Raw genomic sequence first — 25430 nt, 5'->3', positions numbered from 1 at the left:
GTCACTGTCCTCATTTAAAAACTAAGAACCCTATTAAGGAGTGGTTAACCTGTGCAGGATACGGCCTTGATTCCAACACAGGTCCATCATGTTTTCTCATACTTCTGCCTGCTGTCTCATACCCTGGGTCCTGCTGAACAGGGAGTGCCCACTCCAGGTCCATGGAGAGAGAGTTGCAAACAGGAGCAAAACATATGCTGAGCTAAGCGTAGTAGCTGAACATGAAAAATAAGTTGCAAGTTGTATGTGTGAATTGACATGGACAGTGGAGGGTTCATAGAGAGAAAGTAGGGGAAGGCATTGGAAAGGCAAGTCGGGGTCATGCCACTCGTGTCAACCAGACTCCGGGGCCTCTCACCCACGTCTTGCTATGGACTAATAGTTGGTTAAAAGAAACGTGAGTGCAAGGAGAACCCAGGATCACAGCCCTCACAGATCCTAGAAAATGGCGCTTGTGCATTTCTGGTTTGGAGTGGTAGTGGTGGAGAGGGAGGGGCCTGAGCTCTCTGCCTGTCACTATTTAAGTGAGGGCAGGGCAGTGCTGTGGAGAGGGACTCGCCAGAATGGGGGCAGCGGGGAAGACAGGGGCGGAGGGGGGGGATTGGTCATCAGTGGGGATCTTTCAGCAAGTTGATAACCAATTGTGTTTCAGTGAGATTAGCTTTACAACTGTGTTCATGGCCCACGAGGTGGTGGAACGAAAACCCAGAGATGGGGCCCCTGGTTAAGAAGTGACTGCAGGCACAAGGAGATAAGACTTGGAACACGGCTGTGGGAGCGTCGCAAAGGGACAGACGTGGGAGACACTGCAAAGAAAGAGTCGATCAAAACAGAGTGACTGTGTGAACAAAGACAAGAGGGGAGGGGTCAGAGATATGTGACTTTTTTTGAACCCAGTTGACAGTTGATGGTGTCCTGTGTATGGCCCGTGTGTTTTCAGCTTATTTTAGTAACAATGTCCCCCTGAGCCGAGGCTTCCCAGGTGCAGTGGAGGGAGAGCCTGAGACCAAGGGGAGCCGTCTGGGTAGCAGCGCTGCCGCGACCGCAACCTTGGCACCCGTTCCTTTCTCCCCCTGCCTGTCCTCCCCGACGTTTAAGACCAGATCTTCAGCCAGCAGCAAAATCGTCTGGCTGAAATTTCATCTCCATCCCGGCCCTCTAGTGGAGATCAAATGGTTTAAATGTGGGCGAGAGGAGCATTAAATGTGTGGTTACTGAGTCTGACCCTCGGTAAGGGAGGGCCTCCCCTCTGCGGTCCCCTGCGATCGTGGCCGTCACGCACACCCCCCCCCCCCCATGGCTCTGGGAAATGGGTGCTCATGTTTTGCTGGTTGGTCAAGTTTTTGCAAGGTGACAATTTTTCTGAACTTCTCAAGCCCTCTGCACACCATTTGCTTGGTCTTTTTGGCCTGACAGGAGGGAGCTAGTTTGGATTTGAGAGAAAGGAGAAAGAATGATGTTTGGTGAGAGACAGGAAGCATGTGTTGCATTCCCATTTTTACTGTCTTTGCCTAGTCATGTCACTTGTCATAGGTGTCGGTCTCTAGTGGCAGAGGGCCGTGTAATGGGAGAAGCTGCGGAGGCTCCAAGGGAACCACAGTGAGTGCCTCAGCCCCCAGGGCTTGGGGGTCCATCGCCCCGGAGGGCTTCTTCCCAGATACAGGCTGGACCTGGAGAGACGCCACCAGGGGAGGAAAGAACTCCTAATATCCTGCTTTCCCCGTGGGTCTGGGCAGCAGGCAGCCATGGCCAGAGGTGCAGAAACTCCGAGAGAGGGGGAGGACTCTGATGTCCCTCTCCCTCAAATGGCCAGGGCCCTTCTGACTCTGCCCTGGGTGGATTGACCCTCCTACTTACCCTCGCTGGCATCTGAACAGCGAATGCTGCTTGCTCAAAGCTGCTCTTCCTGTCTGTGAACTCTCCCCTCTCCATGTTGATTCTCAGAGAGAGCTTCCAACTTATTTTTCACATTGAGCTGCTGTGCTTTGCTCAGCATATGTTTTCTCTTTTTCTCCTTGCCTTACTCTTCTTCATACCAATCAAGGCGGAGAGCCCTGCTGGGTGTGGAAGACGCTTGGCATTCCTGATCACTTCATACTCATTAAATCACAACAGCTTATTAGACTGATTGGTAAGTCAGAGTCCTTTGAAACAGCAAGACGATTAGAAGCTTCTGTCTTTTCGGAGTGGGGGAAGGGTATGTATCTGAGCAGAAATCCGCAACTACTTTTAGGTTGTCGTGTGCTGCTTTGCAGGGAGGACGGCTTTAGTATTTTGTTTCCCCATCTTTTGTAGTTTCAAGTAGTTTCTCACTGGTACTAGGGTCTTGAAACAGTTCGAGTCTCTGGTGATCTCTATATTCTTTTGATGTACTTTGCAGAGAAACGAACGCAGGGACAAGCTTCAGAGTAAGCTCGCCAAAACATCTCGGGCTTTTGATCACTTTCCATTAGAACGAACGCTAATCTCTGTCCTGCTGGATTTTGTTGGAAAGGATGTTGGCTCTTTAATGAAGATAAACATGATGCTGGGTATTTAATGTCTTCTCAGCGCAGGAACTGAAGTATTTCTACGTGAGATTAACTCAGTTGGCATAGGGAAGAATCCGAATGTCCCAGACATTTCCCTAAGCCATTGGCTGAACTTTTCAAATGTGCTGGCACTAAAGGAACAGGTACCTAGCAGACACTTTACTTACAAAGCCTCCGTTTCAGTGGTGAGTCCCAAGGGCCCCTCCACCACATCTTGCTCTGTAATATTTGGTCAAAAGAAACCTGAGTGCCAGGAGGACGCGTGACCACAGCCACTAACAGATTCCTAGAAAGCAATTCTTCTTGTTTGTTTCTGGTTCGGTGGTGCTGGTGGTGGTGGTGGGTAGAGGGTCTGAGCCGTGCTCCTGTCACAGTTGTCACCTCTGCTCCACTGTTGCTGCCGCCTCTGGCTTTGCTCCCCACCCGAGCAGAAGGTGCGGCGGTGACTGAACACCCGTGGGCGGAGTGTGTTGAGAAAGCAGGTCTCGGGGGCAGCCCTGTGCTTCTCCCAGCCCATTCTGTTCCTCTTTGCTTTTTGACATATTGACAGATGAAAAGGGTCTGTACTCCGCAGTTGTTTCTGTATTTAAGAAGAGCGCTCTTAAATGTTTAGAACTTGGAAATACTTTCTTTTTAATTTAGTGTTTGAAAACTATGTGTGCTGACATTGTCCTTACAGTACAGCTTCCTGATGGATAGGAAACACTAAACAGAGTGATTCCTTTTATTTAAAAAAGCAGTCACAGCCCTGGCGGGGTGGCTCAGTGACTTGGAGTGTCGTCCCCAGACACTAAAAGGTTGTGAGTTCGATCCCAGTCAGCGTACATATGGTAGACAGCTGATTGATGTTTCTTTCTCACATCGATGTTTCTCTCTCTCCCCCACCTCCCTTCTCTCTCTGTCCCTAACTCTATTTCTAAAATTAATAAGCATGTCCTCAGCTGAGGATTAAAAATGCTTTTCTTTTTTTTAAATTCTTACTGGAGGACTTTTTTTATTGTTTTTTAGAGAGAGAGAGGGAGAGGGAGAAACATCCGTTGGTTGCCTCCTGTACACATGCACATTGAAGATCAAACCCACATCCTAGGGATGTGCTTGACCAGGATTCGAACCTATAACCCTTTGGTTATGGGAAGATGCTCCAACTGAGCCACACTGGCCAGGGCTAAAAATGCATTTCTTTCCTTAGAGTTGAGAGGTTATTTGAGGTGTTCCCGTTTTCACATTGAGCTATTTCCTGGTACTGTGATCTTAATAAATTCCATAGGTCCAAAACATTAGGGCACTTTGGGTCTTCTGCAGGAGTTATTTACAGAAACTCAGACGAATGGTGCTTTCTGACTAAGGAGACCTGTGTAAGAAAACTCGGGTCAAACCTTTCGTATCAGCGTGGTGGCAGCACTTCTGAGGAGCTGGCTGTGAGGGTGATAACACCCCCCTGGCTGGGAGACTCAGTGCAGGGGGGCCCTCCTGTGTTCTGCTGCCAGCTAACACCTGGCTGCCTCAGGCGCCTGCCTGGCGATTAAACCCCTGAGTCTGCGGGAAGATTACAGAGACCTGTGGAGGAGAGAGATGGGGGAGCAAGGTCAGACCTCACCCTTCTAAGCTAAGGCGCAGAAGGAGGGGGAGCCTGGGAGGCCCCCCTGGTTATGGGACAGCCACTGGGGCGGTGAGGTAGCTAGAGATGGACCAGTCTTGCTCCCCAGAGTGAATTCTTCTCAGAATGAACACTGTTTTCTCCAGCCCTCCTGGGCCTCCCTTCTCTTTCTTCTGCTCAATCTGAACGTCTGAGAACATTAGTAAACAGTCTGGTCGAGCAGGGCGAAGTTTCAGGCTTTCTACGTTGCTAGGGTGGTCCCGAGGAGGAAGAAGGCAACAGTGGGGAACGTGCAGACAACTGAGTAATGGAAATAGAGTAACCCAAAGGCCATGCTGTATGTCACCCCCAGTCCTGCAGCAAGCCAGGACTTGTCATAAATGACTGTTGTGTTACAAGGCAAAGAGGTTAGATGGAATTTCCAGACCACCGAGGTTCTCAGCTCCTTGGTCCATTTTTTAAGGGGAATGGCAAATGGAAGCAGTTTCCCTGTTAATTCACATGCCAGGTACCTTTTGTTTGAATTCTGGAAGTCAGGGTAATGTTATTCACGTGTTCACGCCCTCTAGTGGCCAACAAGGTGCCCTTTAAGAGGCCTTGGGATTCCCACTACTGGTCCCTAACCAGTGAAGCTCCTACTTTGCAGTAGTTGAGTACGTGTCATAGCAAGTCTGTTTCCTTGCTATGATTTGTCTATTACGTTAGGAAAAATCCAAAGCTTTGTGACATAACACATGAAGTGGTGCTACTGCACAATCAAATTAGGGTGAATCTTACGCCTGTGGCACATCTGTATTGTAAATCTCCTGGATGCAACAGAAGCTTATAAAACTTTGGTGTATGTACTTTCATAGCCAATCAACACATTAAAGGAGAATTGTATTATCAGTAATTAGTGGGCACGTCCTCTGTGGCTTCCTGCTCATAAATAGGCAAGTTTTAGAAAACTACAAAATCTTCTAAGACAAAATTTGTTTTCCCACCCAGGAGGTTGATATATAGTTAATCTTCTGCTCTCCGTGTGTAGCTTTAATATAGTTTTATAGATGAAGTGTTATTCATTCACAGTTACCTTTGAAGGGATTATGTAAATTATGTTTTGTTTCTGATTTTGTGTTTTCCTAGGCAGTCCAGCCAGTCTAGTATAAAATGAGCTTGATCAAGTGCGTAGAAATCACCCAGGGACCTTGTTAAAATGTGCGTTCAGCCCTGGCTGGTGTAGCTCAGTGGATTGAGTGCAGGCCTGTGAACTAGATGATCAAGGTTCGATTCCCAGTCAGGGCACATGCCTGGGTTGCAGGCCAGTTCGCGGCAGGGGCCAGTTCCCAGTAGGGGATGCACGAGAAGCAACCATACATTGAGGTTTCTCTTCCTCCCTCCTTTCCTTCCCCTCTAAAGATAAATAAATAAAATATTTTTTTTTAAAAATGTGCATTCTGACCCTGTAGGTCGGAGGTGAGGCCGGGCATTCTGCATTGCTGAAAAGCTCCAGGTGGTATCAGTGCTGCTGGCCCAAGGACCACGCTTTGATGAACGAAGTGCTAGTTGAGTAATGAGGCCATAGGTGATGCCAACAGTCTGTGTCCTTAAGAATCTCCTCTGAAAAGGGACCGGAAAATCAGCACAAGTAATTATGGCACAAGGCAGAGCATGATCAAGTGTATAGTAAGTGTGAAAACATGCTTCAGGGTATTAAGATAGACGTGGTTACTTCTGATTGAGAAGATCTGGAAAATTTTCATGGAGAAGGTTATTTTGAAATTGGACTTAAGGTTTGGGCTAGTATGCAACAGGGATGGGTAGCTGTGGCAAAGGTAAATGAGGCAGAAAGCACCGATTATGGGAAACAAAGAGCATATGCTGAGAACGAGAAGCATTGTACGTGCCTGCGATGGGGAAAGGGTGAGATGCAGTTGGAACGGTGAGTTGAAATCATTTTGTGGGCTGCCGGAATGTCTAGGGTGAAAACTCTGGACTTAATTCAGGGAGCAAAGAGGAACTAGCAACAAGAGATTTTGAAACAAAAAGGTAAGTCGAAACTGCAGTTTGGGGGGATTTATCTAGCACACAGACATAGAATAGACTGGAGCAGGAAGTAACGTCATTTTCCAGACAAGAAGTGACAGGACAGCACATGCTTAAGATTAGCACAGGGAGCAGAGAGAACAGACAGAGAGAACAGATAGACATCTGACTTAGGCTATGCAGAGGGAAGGATCAGAAGGCTTCCAGGAGGACATCAGGGTTCCCGTCCTGGATGGTTTGAAGCACGGTTGTGCCAATAACCGTAAATAGCTAAGTCAGATGAGCTATTGAACATGCTTGAACTGGAAAATGACCTGGATGAATACTCGAAAGTCATTTCAAACAGGCCTTCTATGTCTGACCTACCTAAATAGCACTCTAGTCTTCTTACTCTGCTTTAATATTTTTTTAATCCTCACCTGAAGACATTGTTTCATTGCTTCTAGAGAGAGAGGGAAGGAGAGAGAAAGGGAGAGAGAGAAACATGAGTGTGAGAGGGAAGCATTGATTGGTTGCCTGCCATACGTGCCCTGACTGGGGACTGGGGATCGAACCTGCAACCTTTTAGTTACAGGGTGGTACTCCAACCATCACCACACTGGCCAGGGCCTGCTTTCATATTTTCATAACACTTTTTATTACCTGACATTATTATTTTTAATGTATCTGTGCTGTGAATAGAGACCCTTCCCTCCCATGGAGCTTATAGTTTACTGGAAGAAACAGATAATAAGCATGTAAACAAATCATTATAATTAGAAATAAAGGAAGGAAAATAGTGACACGTGAGAAAGAATAACAGGTGGGAGGCATGGATCTAAGATGGGTGGGTAAGTAGAGGCTCTCTTAGGAGATGACATTGAACTGAGTATGAGGAGAGACGTAGAATGGAGAACATAGTACAGGCCAAGAGAAGGGCACGAGCAAGCGTCTTAAGGTCAGAAGTCCTCGGCACACTTGAAGAACTTGAACGGGCACCATTGTAGGCATGGGTAAATTAGAAGAAGAGTAGGAAGAGATGAAGTTAGAGTTGGAGGGCCACAGATCGTGAAGAGTCTTGCATTTGCCAAGGAGATTCAGTTTTATTCTAGTGCCTGGAAGGTCCTGTTAGGGCCTGAGCATGCAGAGTAGATGGGAGGATGACGAGAAAAACAAGACTATTGGGAAAAAACATGAAGTCGACCAGAGAGGAAGTAATAGTGGTTTGGCCTTGAACGGTAACAGTAATATCAGAGAGGAGCAGATGGGTTCGAGATACAGTGAGTTCCCCGTGTCAGCCATGCAGAACTTGGAGAGTGCTGATGTATATGAAGACCAGGGAGGTGATGACTAGGAAAATTCCCAGGTTCCTGGGAATTTGAGCAGCTGAGGAAATGACCGTGTCCTTCACAGAGACGGGGAGGGCAGGCACATACCTGAGCTTTGAAACTGTGGTGGTTAAGGTGTACATGAGACACAGAAGGTGTGCGATTTATTTCTTTAAATTGTGGTAACATCCTCATAATATAAAATTTGTCCTCTTAATCACGTTTAGCCATGTACTTCTGTACTGTTGGGCACATTCGTGGTGTGCATCCATCTCCAGAACTTTTTTTGCAAAACTGAAATTCCACGCTCGTGAAGCAGCAGCCCCCGACCCTCTTTCCCCCAGTTCCTGGCAGTCACCCTCCTACTTCCTGTCTCTGTGGATTTGACTACTCCAGAGACCTCACAGAAGGGTGTTTAGATACCTCACATGAGTATTTGTCCTTCTGTACCGACTTATTTCACTTAGCATAGTGTCCTCAAGGTTAGTCCATGATGTAGCATGTGTCAGAATTTTCTTTCTTCTTAAGGCTGACAAATATTCCATTGTATGTGTAAAGCACATTTTATTTATCCATTGAACTGTTGAGGGACACTTGGCTTGCTTCTACTTTCAGCTATTTTGAGTAATGCTATGAACGTAGGTATATAGATATTTCTTCAAGATCTTGCTTTCTGTTGTTTGAGGTATATATCCAGAAGTAGAGTTGCTGGATTGTATGGTAATTCTATTTTTATTTTTGTGAGGAACCACCGTATCGTTTTTGATAGTGACCGCACCATTTTACATTCCCTCCAACAGTGCATAAGGGTTCAAATTTCTCCACATCCTTGCCAACATTAATTATCTTTTGTGGTTTTGGTAGTACCCACCCTAAGGCGTGTGAGGTAGTGAGACATTTTTTTTAGTGGATATTCTAGGTAGGCTGTTGAATCTTCAAGTCCACAGATCAAGAAGATCGGTGGGCCTAAGATAAACCATGTAAGTTCAAGCTTAAGACATCTTCCAGCCTTTTTCCCTGGCTGGTGTAGCTCAGTGGTTTGAATGCAGGCCTGTGAACCAAAAGGTCACTGGTTCAATTCCTAGTCAGGGCACATGCCTGAATTATGGGCCAAGTCTCCTGTAGGGGCCATGAGAGAGCCAACCCGCACATTGATGTTTCTCTCCCTTTCTCCTTCCCTTCCCTCTCTCTAAAACTAAATAAAATTAAAAAAAGACATCTTCCATCCTCTCAGTGTTTTGTTTTGTTTTGTTTTTTGCCAGCTTGACTGTAAATATTTAAGGGCTTGGAGATTTAGATGAAACAATCAAATTTCTATTTAAGATATTAGTCTCAAAACATGTTTGAAATTATATATAGATTAATGCAGAAATATTCGTGATTTTCCAGTTTCATATAAATAAATTAAAAATAATTATTTATAATATTCACCTATGCCAATGTCTTCATTATCTTTCGAACCTCTTTGTGAGTCATCTAATAGTTTTCCAAAGCATATCATCTTGGTTTACATCTAAGTTGTTTGAAATGCAATATGTTTTGAGTCTGTGTATGACGCTATTACCAGAAATTGCATCCCAAACCACAAGACCCATTCCTATATCTGTTGATTACATTTTAATACCTCGGTGGTCCAAACAAATCACCTAGCCACGCCCACCGCTAAAGGGAGCGTGCTATGCTGGAGACCAGTACTGTAACAATATGGGTACTGAACAATATTAAGAGGTTTTTTCCTCCATTCTTCCAGTGAGTATGTGTTCATAACTGTACAACTTAACCACTTACTGTGTTGCTTTTGAAGGCAACCTTAAAATGTTTTTTTAAAAATTTGTATTGACATCTAGTATTTACAACTGTAAAGTCATATCCTCATAATAATTATTAATTAAATTTGTTTTCTTTCTTGAAAAGAAAAAAATGTTTCGTGACTTTTCTAAGCATGCAAAACTAGCATTGTTTGTGGTATTTGCAAGAGAATATGTTTTCCACAAAGACTACTTTGTTGTATAAAATAAAATATTTAAGAATGCCACAGATAATATGATAAACTTTATAAGGACTCAGAATTAAGGGAACCCAGTCTTTTCTGAGGGATGCCTTTGAGAAAAACCTTACCTTGTATCAGGCATGCAAGATACATTATGAACTTGGCTTTAGGGACTTAAGTATAAGGAAGAGTTTTCACACAGTAAAAGTCCTTAAACACTAAAATAGTGACTGAGACCATTTCTCATAAGTGTTTGTTAAGAAAAATATTTGTCTTTCATGTGTGAATTTTAGTCTTTCCTAGAAGTATGAGGAACCTTTCGGGGTTCCTTCTGACCTTGGGAAGCTCAGAAGGTTTGGGTGATACCTGTTACCCATCTGTTATCCATACCTTCTTATCCATTCCGTTACATCCAATCCACTCATGAAATTTATGAATTTCAAGCACTTTCTATAGTTGAAGATTTCTATGTGAATATAACAGAAAATTCTTTATCAGTTTGGCAACAAAAGGAAGAACAGCAATAGATACTGAACCAAAAAGATTCTGTTATCCTTAAAATTGGACAAATCCATGTTGAAAGTTCCAAACGCAGATCCTCAGGGATTTGATTCAGTAATGAAGTCCATTATCTTCTGAGACTCAAAGCATGATAATCTGTCTCTACAGACATAATTTGGGTAAGGAAGACAGGGTTCCAAGAAGCAGCCTTAGTAAATAACATGGAGGAGTATATGTAATTGGTTGTGACCATTTGTCTATCCATCCATCCATCCAGTCATATATATGTCCATACATTCTCTGTTTTATTTTTACCTGTATCAACTTGGAACATAATGTTAAATTATGTTATCAGTAATTATGGATATTACCTTTACTCTCTCAGCACAAAAGAGAATTAGGTAAAAGTACTGCAAAATTTTATTTCCTCTTGTCTCAAAGTTACAAGCTTTTATGTCCTAATTAGACCCCACTAGACCATAGTTCATCATTGAAACTCAGCTGAAACCAATAATGATAATGTTTGTTTCACATTTTTGACCTGGGAATCACAAAGTGATTTACCAACATTAACTTCTGACTAAAACATTCATATATTTGAACTCAGCAGATAAATGGATTCTGTGTTTAAAGAGAATTTTGTGTTTAGAGAACTTAAATGTCTTGGCTACAATAAATATGGAGTGAGATGATTAAAGCTAAATCATTCTTTTCTGAACTGCTTGGTGGCCTGACTTACACAAAAATGTCTTATTTTCTAGAAGTGAAAACATAGGGAGAGAGCGGGGAAGGCATAAGCTTTGCTCATGTAAAAGTAGTTAACAAAATCATACTAGAGAAAAAGTCATGAGAACTCCAAAAGACCATTTTCTAAAAAATACTTTCTTCCTATGATTCAGTGCTTCATTAACTTCAAATGAAGCTGCCTGGTCTGTGTTGGCCAAATGGTGAATCACGGCATGTGAATGAATGAAAACAAATCCCCAGCTAAAAGGCCAGCCTTCCATGTTACCCTGGAAATATTTCTCATCTTTCCAGGGCTTCTGTGATGTACTTCCATCCCTGTGCAACTCAGCTCATAGTGAACCCTGATGCCAAGGTTTCTAGTCCATTCCTGGACGAAACCATGATGTTCTCGGCTTGTTCGTGGGCACTGTCCTGTGGATGAAGTAAAATGGGGAATCAGAAAAAGAGAATTATTTCTCCCAGGAGGAAACAGGACAGTGTCTGTTCATTATAACGTCATTCACCATTCCTGGGCACGGGAGGCATTTCTGAGAAAGCGGAGGTTTTTATAACTCGGAGAGTCTGACAAGTGAAGCAGCACTGAAATGACTTAAATATTGAAAAGACAGAAGCATAACAGTGTGTGTTCTCGGTCAGGATCTTCAGTTATCACTGGGACCCTAATTTGCCTTCTCGCACCGCCAGTTCTTCCTGAGCATTCTTTTGCAATAGGACCTCGTGGCAATGTCTGTGGGTCGGTCGTATTGCAATATTTCTGGGAATTTAAAAACTCTGTAAATAGTCAACTGCACTTGTGATAAGGAACTAAGGCTGGTTTTTCAGCAAATCCGGCCAGTGTTCCTATGAACCACCACCCCTTTTTGTTTTGGAAGGGAAATTGCAAGATGTCATTGCTGTATTTAACTTTTCTATTTTAGTAGCTGCCAGTGCGTGTATCCTCTATTACGAAGCCTACAAGTGTTCTTTCCCTCACTAACTTTTTAAGGCTTGGGGTGTCTAGCCTGACCTAATGATAGACTGCTCAGAAGCAGCACTGAGACCAGCACCCGAGGCATCTGACGGGGACCTTTCTTATGCTCTTTGCTTACTTCTTGGTAAAACAAAGACTGGTGGTGTGGTGCTGGCAGGTTAAATTTGACCTGATAAGCACACTGGTTTGTCAAGAAGGTTGGCGTCTAGGCTACCGATGTTAGGCAAGGACTGATGAGCTGCCTCACGTGTCTCCTGGTACCCAGGGTGACCACAGCAGAGAGGGAGAAGAACTTCGGATTGGGTTTTGGCCCCTTGCTCAGTGGTCTAGGCTCCCCAGAGGGAGTGCATCATTAGCTGCTGTGTAGGTGGGAGCAATAACACTGACCCAAGCTGGAAGATAGAGGCAGAGCTACCACAGTGGAAATGGGAGAGGTGAACACAGCCGGGCACTTCTTAGTCTCTAATACCTGCCCATGCAAAGTGAACTGGCTGGGGCTCCAGCCCTTCTCCCCATAAGACTCTTCGGCAAGATCAGAGAGCTGTTGACTGTTGGTACAGGGAGGTCGGGAGTAGCTTACCCCGGTTTCGATTTCGTTTCCTGTGTGATTTACATATGGGAGCTGGAGGCCAGATCAGTGCAGACTCTCACAGGGAGCAGTTCAAGTGGATCCCAGCCTGGTGGTAGGTGGCCCACTGCCTGCTGCCCACTGCCCACTGCCTCCCTCCTTCAGGTGAAGGTTGAAAATGTCACCATATGAAAACACTTTTGAAATCTTTCTGTACAGATATGAAATATGTACAGCTTTCTCTAAATTCTTTGATCCACTGATGGATCATCAGATGTACCATAGATTTAATTAGTTTCCTGTGTGTGAGGGGGAGAAATTCTACCTTTTTTCCAAGGTGCTCAATATATATAAAACAAGTCCTAAGTCCAGAAATGCTAAAATATGAAAAGGAGAGTCGTGGGTACCACAGACAAGCTCCGTGTGCTGGGTGTGGGCTGTTTGACACCCCTGAGTCGGCTCCTTCAAGACATGCTTTTTGGGGGGAAGCCCCAAACAGTCTTGGGGTGAAAGCTGACTCCTAACAGGCCATGATAGTAGGAATCAGTGAGGATTAGGAAAGCAATCCAGAAAGTTTGTTTTGAGCAGCCTAAACGGCAAAGCTCGTAGCTAAGCTACGTAGTTGGGAGTTTCATTGACCACATGTCTCAACCACATTCACCCCGTTTCTCACTGAGGATCCCTGAGTGTAGATGAAAAGGCAAGCGGTACACAGCAGGTGGGGGCAAAGGGAAGTGAAGAAACACGGTGAAAAGCTTTCTGGACGTGATAGCGGCAGTGGTTGCCACTGAACTATGTATAAGAACAGGTTAAGATGATACATTTTATGTTATGTGTATTTTACCATAATTTTAAAAGGTATGTGGGTATATTTGTATACATATATTAATATGGATTTTTTCCACTGACTTGATGAAAATATGTCAGCCATGTTATCCATCCATCACCTCACCCACTGTCTGTCTTTATCCATTCTTTCAACTAACATTTTTTATTTTAGTTTAGTTTTTTATACTTTTTTCTGACAGGAAAGGAAGGAGGAAGGGGGAGAGAAAGAGAGAGAGAGACAGAGACATCGATTTGTTGCTCCATTTATCTATGCACTCGCTGGTTGATTCTTGCATAAGCCCTGACCAGAGATCAAACCCACAACCTGGCATGTCAGGAAAACATTCTAAACACCAAATGACCTACCCAGCCAGGGCTCAAAAGACGTTTATTAAAGTCTCTGTTATGTGCCAAGACCTGTGCCTAAAGCTGGAGTACAACTATAAATACAACTGTAAACATACTCTGTCCTTGAGTTACAAGTTAGTTTAGGCCAAGGCCATATGAATTATAATTGCCATGCAGCACAGAGGGGCAAAAATGAACATATCTGTGGAGTTAAGATGATACCCAGCTGTGCAGAGTAGTGAGGTGTTTTGGTACTTGTCAGATAGGAGAGGGACGTGAAAGGATCAGCTGGTGAGGGGTGACGTGGACAGGGGACAACCAGTGTGCTGCAGGTGCCGTGAAGAGTCAGCACTCCATTTCTGATAAAACAATGATGTGTCGTGAGGCCCGGGGGGTGGTAAGTTCCTAAGGCTCTGAAGTAGAGGAGCAAAGCACAGAGGGTCCCATATGCCAAAGTAAGGAGTGCCGACTCCTGAGACCAGTGGAGCTCGGAACACATCCTGCAGTGGCATAAGGATTCTCCAAAGCCCTCCCCATCCCTCGAGTCTCCATGGACCTGCTTTCAGAAGTCCTTGGTGGTGATAGGTGGAGAGGCGGAAGACCCAGCAGGTCAACACGAATAGCCTCAATTTTATTTGTTTAATGTATTAGGTGTCTATGTAAGGTTTTGTTTGAAGGTGGGATTCTGGCTTAAAAAAAAAAACCAATGCGTTTGAAAATCACTGCTGGTGACGGTTTTAAGTTTTAAAAATCAGTATTCTGCATTTAAAAGGATTGAAATATTTTATCCATATTTTATCCATATTTTATTCCGAACCCTATGCTTTATCTAGCAACACTTTGCACATGATAATCATTCAGTGTATTGATAATTAATGTTCAGTAGGAATTATTTTTGAGGGATATGATTTGTATACTGTTGCCATAAGAGCCAATTTATATAGCATATTGCCCAGTAACTCAAAGGGAATTTTTAGAAATACAAAGTAACTTTTACTACCCTTATTTTCTTTTTTACAATTTTATTTTTCAGTTAGAATTTACATTCAATAATCCTTTGTTTTAGTTTCATGGATAGGTATAGTGGCTAGACAGTCATCTACTTTACAAAGTGATCCCCTGTTATTTCAAGTACCCACCTGACACCACATACAGTTACTACAATATTATCGACTGTATTTCCTATGCTGTACTCTGCATCCCAGTGAGTATTCTGTAACTACCAATTTGTACTTCTTAATCCCTGCACCTTTTTCACCCAGTTCCCCCAGTACCTCCCTTCTGGCAACCATCAGTCTGTTCTTTGTATTTATGAGTCTATTTCATATGTCCATTTATTTTGTTCTTTAGATTTCACATATACGTGAAACATATGGCATTTCTCTTTCTCTGACTTATTTCACTTAGCATAATACCTTCCATTGCCATCCAGGTTGTTACAACCGGTAAGATTTCATTCTTTTTTTAAAAGATTTTTTAAAATTATTTTTTTAATATTTTATTTATTTATCGTTAGAGGGGAAGGGAAGGAGAGAGGAAGAGAAACATGATGTATGGTTGCCTCTCATGCGTCCCCTGCTGGGAACTGGCCTGCAACCCAGGCATGTGCCCTGACTGGGAATCAAACCACGATCATCTGGTTCGCGGGCCCGTGCTAGATCCACTGAGCTACACCAGCCAGGGCTCATTTTTCTTTATGGTCAAGTAATATGCCATTGTATTTATGCTCCACACCTTTTATATTGATGGGCACTTGGGCTGCTTTCATTTTCTGGCTATTGTAAATAACCCTGCAATGAATGTAGAGGTTCATATATCCTTGCAAATCAGCATTTCAGGTTTCCTAAGATATGTACCCAGAAGTGGAATCATTGAGTCACAAGGCAGTTCCATTTTAATTTTTTTTCAGGAGACTCAATACAGTTTTCCATAGTGTCTGCACCAGTCTGCATTCCCCACCAACAGTGCAAAGATTCCTTTTTCTTCACATCTTCACCAACAGTTGTTTGTTGATTTACTGATCATAGTCATTCTGACAGGTGTGAGGTGATATCTCATTCTGGTTCTAATTTGCATCTCTCTGATGTTTAGTGATTTTGAGCATTTTTTCATGTGTCTGTTGGCCACCTGTATGCACTTTGGAGAAGTGTCTATTAAGGTCTTCTGACCATTTTTAGTTGGCTTGTTTGCTTTTTGGTGTTGATTGTCTGAGTTCTGTATAAATTTTGGACATTCACCCCTTAGGAGATGTATCATGGTGAATATCTTCCCATTCAGTAGGGTTGTCATTTTGTTTTGTTGATGATTTCCTTTAGGGTACAAAAACTTTTTAGTTTGATATAGTCCCATTTTTTATTTTTATTTTTTATTTTTTTTTCCAAATTTTTTATTTAATTATTTTTCAAGTACAGTTTTCTGTCTATTACTCCCATCCCATCCCACCCCCCATCCTCCCCCCTCCCTCCCATTTCCACCCTTCTCAGTTGTTGTCCATGTATCCTTTATATAGGTTCCTCTAAATCCCTCCCTTATTTCCCCTGAAATTCCCTCCCCTCTCCCCTCTGGTCACTGTCAGCCTGTTCTCTATTTCAGTGTCTTTGGTTATATTTTGCTTGCTTGTTTGCTTTGTTGTTTAGCTTCCTGTTAGAGGTGAGATCATATGGTATTTGTCCTTCAACACCTGGCTTATTTCACTCAGCATAATGCTTTCCAGTTCCATCCATGTTGTTGCAAAAGGTAGGAGCTCCTTCTTTCTTTCTGCAGCATAAAATTCCATTGTGTATATGTACCATAGTTTTTTGATCCATTCATTTACTGACGGGCACCTAGGTTGCTTCCAACTCTTGGCTATTGTAAATTGTGCTGCTATGAACATTGGGGTGCATAGGTTCTTTGGGATTGGTGTTTTAGGGTTCTTAGGATACAATCCCAGCAGTGGAATTGCTGGGTCAAAAGGCAAGTCCAATTTTAGTTTTCTGAGAAAATTCCATACTGTTTTCCATAATGGTTGTACCAGTCTGCAATCCCACCAACAGTGGACCAGAGTCCCCTTTTCCCCACACCCTCTCCAACATTTGTTGTTTATTGCTTTGTTTATGATAGCCATTCTCACCGGTGTAAAGTGGTATCTCATTGTAGTTTTAATTTGCATCTCTCTGATAGCTAGTGATATTGAGCATCTTTTCATGTGTCTCTGGATCCTCTGTATGTCCTCCTTGCAGAAGTGTTTGTTCAAGTCCTTTCCCCATTTTTTAATTGGGTTAGTTGTCTTCTTAGAGTGAAGTCGTGTGAGTTCTTTGTGTATTTTGGAGATTAAACCTTTGTCTGAGGTATCATTGGCAAATATGTTTTCCCATCCAGTTGGTTGTCTTTTTATTTTAATGCTGTTTTCTTTAGCTGCTCAGAAGCTTTTTATTTTGATGAGATCCCATTTGTTTATTCTTTCCTTTATAGTCCTTGCCCTAGGGGACATGATATAGTCCCATTTTTTAATTCTTTCTTTTGTTCCCCATTCCTGGGGAGACATACCAGAAAAAATATTGCTAAATCAAATGTCCAGGAACTGACTGTCTATGTTTTCTTCCAGGAGTTGCATTGTTTCAATTCAAGTCTTGCGCTTGAGTCTTTAATCCCATTTTGTGTTTATTCTTGTATATGGTTGTGAAGTTGGTCTGGTTTTATTTTTCATGTATCTGTCCAACTTTCCCAACACCATTTATTAAATGGACTGCCTTTACCCCGTTGCATGTTCTTGCCTTCTTTGTCATATATCAATTGACCTCATAGGTATGGGCTTATTTCTCAGCTGTTCTGTTCCATTGATCTGTGTGTCTGTTTTTATGCCAGTAGCATGCTGGTTTGATTACCATACCCTTGTAATATTATTTGATTCCAGGTAGCATAATACATTAGCTTTGTTCTTTTTTCTCCAGTTTGCTGTGGCTATTCTTTTGTGGTTTTATATAAATTTTTGGATTATTCAATTCTGTGAAAAATGCTATTGATATTTTGATAGGGATTCTTTTGAATCTATAGATTGCTTCGAGTAGTATGAACATTTTAGCAATGTTAATTCTTTCTGTACCCATGAGCATGATATATGCGTCTATTTATTTGTATCTTCTTCAGTTTCTTTCTTCAATGCCATGTAATTGTCCAAGTACAGGTCTTTGAAATCCTTGGTTAAATTTATTCATAGTCATTTTTTGAGGCAGTTATAAATTGGATTATTTTTATAGTTTTTCTTTCTAATGGGTATATTTAAAAGCCACTGATTTCTGAATATTTATTTTGTATCCTGCTACTTTACTGACTTTATCAATTCTAGTAGTTTTTTGGTGGAATCTTTAGGGACTTTATATACAGTACCATGTCATTTGCAAATAATGACAGCTTTACTTCCTCCTTCCCAATTTAGATTCCTTTTATTTTTCTTCCAGTGTGATTACTGTGGCTAGGAGGTCTACTGCTGTGCTGAGTAAGAATGGTGCAAGGGGGACATCCCTGTCTTGTTCTTGATCTTAAGGAAAATGCTTTTAGTTTATGCCTGTTGAGTATGTGGTTGGCTGTGGGTTTGTCATTGATGGTCTTTATTATATTGAAGTTCATGTTCCTCCTATTCCCACTTTGCTGAGACTTTTTATCATAAATCGGTGCTGGGTTTTATCAAATGTTTTTTCTGCATCTGTTGATATGACCGTATGATATTTATCTTTCATTTTGTTTATATAGTGCATCACTAATCGATTGGCAGGTATTGAACCAAACTTGCATCCCTGGAATAAATCCCAGTTGATCAAGTTGTATAATGTTGTGAATGTATTGCTGAGTTCAGTTTGCTAATATTTTGTTGAGGATATTTGCATCTATGTTCATCCGGGACATCGGCCTATGATTTTCTTTCTTTGTAGTTTCTTTATCTGGTTTTGGAATCATGGTAATGCTGGCCTCATAAAATAAGCTTGGGAGTCCTCCCTCCTCTTGAATTTTCTGAATAGCATGAGATGGGTAGGTGTTAGTTCTTCTTTGACTGTCTGGTAGAATTCAGCTGTGAAGCCATCTGGCCCAGGATATTTGTTTATTGGGAGTGTTTTGATGACTGCTTTGATTTTGTTGGTTATAATAGGTCTTTTCAGGTTTCGTGTTTCTTCTCAATTATGTCTTGGAACATTATATTTTTTCTAGAAATTTATACGTTTCTTCCAGATTGTCCAATTTGTTGACATATATTTGTTCATAGTATTTTTTTATGATCTTTTGTATTTTTGTGGTTTCAGTTGTTACTTTTCCCCTTTCATTTCTTATTTTATTTATTTGGGTCCTATCTCTTTTTTATCGTTGAGTCTGGTTAAAGGTTTGTCAATCTTGTTGATCTTTTTAAAGAACAAGCACTTGGTTTTGATTGATCTTTTGTACTGTTCTTTAGCCTCTATGTCCTTTATTATATTTCTGTTCTGATATTTATTATTTTCTACCGTCTACTTGCTATTCAAATGTTATTCCTTCATAAATACTGTCCTGATTATTCAAGTAGGCTGTGGATTTTCAACACAATTTTTTAGCACCTACTATGTAACAAAGAAAATTTCTGAGTGCACAGGAATAAATGAGGCCTAATCCTTTCTGTTCACTTTGGGATTTATTTGTTGGGTTTTTTTCTAGTTCCTTTAAGTATAGAGTTAGATAGTTTATTTGATATTTTTCTGGTTTTTTGAGGAAGGCCTGTCTGAATTGCTATGAATTTCCCTTTTTGGAATGCTTTTGCTGCCAATAGGTTTTAGGTTGTTGTATTCTCATTCTAAGTTTTTTCAGGACATCTTTTGATTTCTTCCTCGATCTCATTGTTAACCCATTCACTGTTAGTATCATGTTATTTAGCCTCCGTGTGTTTGTTCATTTTCAGTTTTTTGTTGAGATTTCCAGTTTCACACCACTGTGGTCAGAGAAGATGCTTGATATTTCAGTCTTACTAAATTTATTGAGACTTATATTTTAGCACTCTTGAAAAGAAAGTATATTTCTGCTTTGAAGAAATTCTCTGAGTATATTAATGTTATTTAAGGCCTCTGTTTCCTTGTTGATTTCTCTCTGGAAGATCTATCCATTGTTGTCAATAGGGTGTTAAAAGTTTCCTACTATTACTCCATTACTGTTAGTCTTTCTCTTTATGTGCTCTCTTTGTATTTAATCTTTGCCATTTTACTTATGATGTGTCTTGCTGTGGGCCTCTTTAGATTCATCTTGTTTTGGACCCTCTGTGTTTCTTGTACTTGTGTGTCTTTTTCCTTCACCAGGTTATGGAAGTTTTCTGTCATTATTTTTTCAGATTGGTTCTCAATCCCTTGCTCTCTTTTTGTCCTTCTGGTACTCCTATGACGCAGATGTTGTACCACAGATGTTGTCCCAGAAGTCCCATAAACTGTTCTCTGTCTTTAAATTATTATTTCTTGTTTCTGCTGCTTTGATTGGGTGTTTTCTGCCACCTTGTCTTCCAAATCACTGATTTCATCCTTTGATTTATCTAATCTTTTATTAATTTCTTCTAGTGTATTCTTCATTTCAGATAGTTCTCATTTCTGACATTTTTATCATTTCTGTGTCTTTTTTATGCTTACTGTCTCTTTGAGGAAGTTGTCTCTGAGTTCTGCTGTTCTTCCTCTAAGTTCCATGAGCATCTTTATAAGCATTCTTTTAACTCTGTGTCTGGTAGGTTGTTTGCTTCCATATTATTTTGTTCTTTTTCTGGAGATTTTTTTTCTTTGATTTGGAGCATGTTTCTTTGTACCCCTGTTTTGGCCACCTCTCTGTATTTGTTTCTGTGTACTGTGTGAATCTGCCACGTCATCCAGCCTTGGGAGGGTGGCCTCACGTGGATGTCCTGTGCGGCTTGCTGCACGGCCTCTCTGGTCACCTGAGCTGGATTCTCCAGGAGTGTCCTGTTTGTGGTTCAGTGTTCATTGCTGTTGGCTGCACCTTGAGGGGTATTGACCCTCAGGTTGGTTGACTGTGAGGACTGATAACAACTGCACGTATGAGCCGCTGTGTGGGTGCTGACCCCCTGAAGCAGAACTTGCCCCAGCAAGGTCTGGTGCCTGCTGAGACTTCCCTTTGGGCGTGCCACTTATTGAGTTAGTTAGATCATACTCTGATATGGTATGAAGCCAGTCACTGGGTGTGTTGGTTTTGGGGGCTCATGGGAGGCACTCTGTTGAAGATCAATGTCAGACCATGCCTGTGACTGGCCACTGGTTCCTTCTTTGGAGCTACGAAGTGATTCATAGTTGGTAGCTGCCTGTGCTGGGTCTGGTTGTGCATGGCAGGGGCCAAGCTGCATACTGAGGTGGGCTGCCACTGGTACCGGGACTCAGGCAGATCAGCAAAAAGCCCAGGGCACACAGAGATCTGCTGCCACCTGACAGCTGCCCATTAGTCTCAGACACTGAAGGGACCTCAGATGGTATGCAGGTTCCACAAGGCAGGTTCTCAGTGAGTGAGTCACCAGGTAGTTATAAGTGAGGTTCGACAAGTTAACACAGATTCAACTCTACCAGTGCGAGGTCTGAAACTACTCATCAAAAGTCTCAGGGTATATATACCAAGGCAGCCCCTGCAGGCTGGAGGCCTGCAGACTTTTGCAATCAGGTAGGGACTCAGGGGATGGTTAAGGTGGAGCCAATAGAGTCCATCTGGCTAGAACAGATTAAGATCTGGCCATGTGTGAGGAGGGCTCTGCACAAGAATGGTAGCATCTGTCAGGCATGTAGAAAGATGTTGCTCACCCTAAAGCCCCTCAACTTAGCCTCTCCTTGCGCATCTCTGGTACCCCGCCCCCAGCCGACCACCAAGCTTGCCCAGAATTCCTCAATAGTTTTTCAAGGAAGGCTACAACATGTGCCAAGGTGGGCCACTACCAAAAGATCCCACGGCTGTATGCAAGCTTGGCAGGGCAGGGCTGCAGGGTGTTGGGATGGGGAGGACAGTACGGCTCTCCAGGCTGAGGCCATTGGGAGGGTATGTGCCCAGCATGGGAATGGGGACACTGGTCAGCACGTGGGGGAAACAGCCCTTGCTCTAAAGCCACACAACTCAGTTTTACCCTGTGTGTCACTGGTACCTCCGAGGTTGCCCAGAATTCCTTAAGAGTTTTTTAAGAAAAACGCAAGGCAGGCCCAGACTGGTCACCACTGGCAAAGCCCACAGGGGATGCAAGCTTGGCAGGGTGGTGCCTTGTGTAGTTGGCAGGGTGGGTCTAGTGTAGCTCTCCAGGCCGATGTACAGAGGGGAGAGCTTGATCCAGGAAAGCTGATTTCTGTGGGAGGTCTGGGAGAGGGGCTCAACAAAGAGACCTGGGTGTCTATCCCTCCAGCCCTCTCCCCAAAGCCACACAGCTCAGTCTCTCTGTGTGACTCCTGCCCCTCCAAGCCACTGTCCCTCTGCCGGAGCCCTGGTTTAATGCCAAGAGCGAGATTTTGAGTGTTGGCCTTTCAACAGGGCACCTGGGTTTCCAGCAGTCTTCCATCTCATCTGGGTGGATGAAACCCTCACTGATTTTCACAGCCAGAAGTTATGTGGGCCCCTCTTCCTGGCACTGGTTCTCCGGGCTGGGGAGCCCAGGGTGAGGTTGAGACCCCTTGCTCCTCAGGGGATACCTCTGTAGCCGAGATATCCCTCCAGATCCTCAGCCACCACATATGGGTGCAGGGTAGCCATTTTTCCATCTCCACTGCTCCTGCCAGTCTCAGCGTGGCTTCCTCTGTGTATCCTTAGTGATAAGACTTTGGCTCAGCCAGTCTTCAGATGGGTATTCAGGCTGACTGTTCTGTGTAATTTAGTTGTAATTTTGATGTGGTCCTTGGAGGAAGTGAGTGTAACTTCCCCCTACTCTGCTGTTTGGATCACCCCTAAGGCTCTTACATCTCGAGTATTTTCTGTTTCTTTAAGTGAAATTGGACTGCCATGGTTATTGTTTTCCCGAGCTTTCTGTCTGTTTTTGAGACATTAGCTTGGGTAATTTGATGCCTTGGACCTGGTTGACAACTCTGATTTCATAGGTAGGATTGAACTTTGTGGAAGATAACATTTAATTGTATTCTTTTTTCATGCTAAAATGATATTCCAGGCAAGTTCTTATTTTCTTCATGGACTGTAGCCAGAATCCTACTGTTTTTCAATTTGTTTAAATGCAGTAGCTCAGACAACATATGTGCATGTTCCATTGAAGATAAAGGATATCATTATTTTTAGCTTATTACAAAGAAGACCACATTTTTCTCTTAAATATCTTGATATAAAGTAATTTGAACATAATTTCTGCACAAATCATTTTCAAGAGATTGGCTGTCAGGTGTATTTTTTTAAGTAACACTCTCCTAAGAACCAATGAGACTTTGCAAATTTAGTTATATTCTAAGCCTGTGCTTGAAGATGTCAGTTTTTAAACAACACTTTGAGAAGTAGTTAGCTTAAAAGTATAGCAATTCAGAACACACTGAGAATGATTTTGAAGAGTAGAGTCTTGATATACTTGAAAGAAAATTGACAGATGCAGTGCAATTAGGAGACAAGCAGGAAGCACCTTCACTTGTGAAAATTTTTCTCCTCTAACTCAATGATCAGACTGGCCTAGGAAGATCCCCAGCAAATCCGTATTCCTTTCCAGCTCCCAAATCTACTGGACAGAAATCCTTGTGGTTTTCTTACGTACTAATACACAGACATAGAATAATAGCAGTACAATCTGTTGCCCTTTGTCTTAGAGATAAAGTTGGCCTATGGAAAATGCCAGGACTGAATTCTATTTTTCCTTCAAGCCGGGTGTGTGCACATGCACACACACACACGTGTGTGCCCAGACTTACACATTTGTTTGAGTGCACCAGTTAGAACAAAGAGGGGGAAACTACTTGAAACTCAATTTCCTGAAGTCTGTCACCCCTTCCAATAGGTTTTATCAATTCTGACTTGATTACACTGCTGCGTAAAGGCCTGTTGTTGTGCCTGCCTCGTGATTTGGCAGGTGAGGTGACATTACGTGGAAGCTGTGCCTTCTCTACAATAAGACCCTGGGCATTTAAGTGTTGGAGATTCTTGCCTGATGTCCTTTGTTTTTGCTGTTTCCAATGGATTGAGCTTTGTAATCATATATGTGCATTAGATTGAATTCACGAATGAATGAAGTGTTAGTTTTCTCAGTGTTTATCATTTTGGTACCACAGCAAAGGTATTTCATGACTTAGTGCCATTCTTAGCACATATTGGAAAGAATTACTGCTCCCCCACTATGTCTGAAAATTTGATCCAGCTACGTTTTTGGAGTCATGTTGTATCTTTGTGAATTCAGATAGAACTATGAGGTTCACTTCCCTTAGAATGACCTATGAGGGGGGACCCCCCAAATGGAATTTATTTATAAAAAATTGTGTATTCATGCTTACCTATTTAAACTTCAGTCACTTTCAAAGTACTCTCCATTTGATGTGATACAACTATTGAGACGTTTTTTCCACTGCCCAAAACAGTGCTTTGAACTCATCTATCTTGATGTCTTTTAGTGCTTATGCTGTTTGTTTGTTTTTGTTTCACCTCTTCCACATTGGTAAAACATTTCCTTTGAGGACTTTTTTTATACAGGGTAACAAAAAAAAAAGTGGCTCAGGTGAGATCAGGTGAATAGGGAGGGTGGGGCATGGAGGTCATGCTGCTTTTTTGTTCAAAAACTGCTGAACACTCGGCAAGGTGTGGGCAGGTGTGCTCATAAATCACCCATCATGAAATGGGCGAATGCATTGAAAGAGTCTTCAAAACCAGTTCACTGAAGCTGAATGCAGCCTCTCACAATAACGCCAGCTGGTACACTGACACAGATGGGGGTTTATAAAACACTCACCTAGTGTGCTTGTACTACAAGCGGCCCACCTTCCAGGAGGTGATTCCAGTTTCGGGGGTCCCACAAACACAAAATGCACACACAATAGAGAGAAAGAATGGCACTGGCAGGAGCAGTGCCCACGGCTGTCTGTGGTGGTTGTGTGCCCCCAGCCCATCAGGGTGCAGGATGGAGTGCGCGAATTTGCTATTCCCTTTATCGGTCTTGGCACCAGCATGTACAACCACATTTATAATGGCTGGCCCTTTTAAAATTAGGAGAGACAGCATAAATGATACAGACTTTGGGTTGAAAGGAGTGTATGCAAACCCATTCTCTGCCACTTCCAAGTTTTGTCAACCTGTCGGTCTTTTGTGAAGCATAAACTTCCCTTCACAAGAGAGATTAAATGAGAACTGATACAGGAAATTCAATCTTCGTTGGTTTTACTCTGGGATTACAATACTTTTAAAACGTGGTGAAAGCCCATTCCTAACTGCCTGTAGGTGGTGCAGGGGGTATGGGCAGCTGCTTCAAGAGTGGGAGGAGTGAACACAAGGCAGCCTCTGATGACCGGCCTTCGGGCAGGGCTGTCCACTCGGCTGCACACCAGAGTCCCATTGCCAAGACTGCTCCCCGGATCGGCGAGTGAGGGGGGCATTTCTAGGAGGGGGGGGCACCAGGCATCAGGATGTTGGGAAGCTCCCCCGGTGATCACAGTGTGCAGCCAAGTCTGAGAACTGCTACTTTAGGGAGGTTTGAAAGTCTCCGGTTCTTCCAGTGGCTGTGTGAATGATACCTGGCATTCTAGAACCTGTACTTTATTCTTTTTGCTTAAACAAAACAGGAACTTAGGCATCATGCTAAAAGTATGTTATGTCTGCCTCAGTAGGAATTAGATTATTAAGTTCTCTCCAAAACGCCTGCATTAATAGATGGATTTTGGTGTGGGAAGGAGAACCAGGGTCTGTAGTTGTCTGGGGACAGGGGTAGTTCACTAGGGGGAACAGACAGGGAAACAAATGGAACTAAAATAATAGAAATCCCTGCAATTTCAAACTCCTTGTTGCTTTTGGAAGTTAATCCTCACAAAACACACCACCTTGGAGCTGGTTGACTTCCCTGCAGGCTGAGGATTATGACCGTGATTGGCC

General features: G+C 42.8%; 1 protein-coding gene across 11 annotated transcripts in view; it reads left to right on the top strand.

The window, feature by feature from the left end:
- The window catches only part of ATXN1 (ataxin 1), a 391897-nt gene that overhangs the window by 200473 nt on the left and 165994 nt on the right, over positions 1-25430 (top strand). The window contains exon 1 of one of the 11 annotated variants that reach the window (XM_037037926.1): positions 22374-22462. The exons of the other annotated variants lie outside the window; for them this stretch is intronic. The gene's annotated coding sequence lies outside the window, so the exon portion shown is untranslated. Of the gene's footprint in view, positions 1-22373; positions 22463-25430 lie in introns of those variants that run through there. 11 annotated transcript variants of the gene reach the window in all.

The sequence above is a fragment of the Sturnira hondurensis genome, unplaced genomic scaffold (genome assembly GCF_014824575.4).
Source record: "Sturnira hondurensis isolate 20B ecotype Veracruz unplaced genomic scaffold, ASM1482457v3 Scaffold0023817, whole genome shotgun sequence".
Taxonomy (NCBI): Eukaryota; Metazoa; Chordata; class Mammalia; order Chiroptera; family Phyllostomidae; genus Sturnira; species Sturnira hondurensis.
Note: the sequence above shows the minus strand (reverse complement) of the source record. Positions and strands in the feature narration are given on the sequence as shown.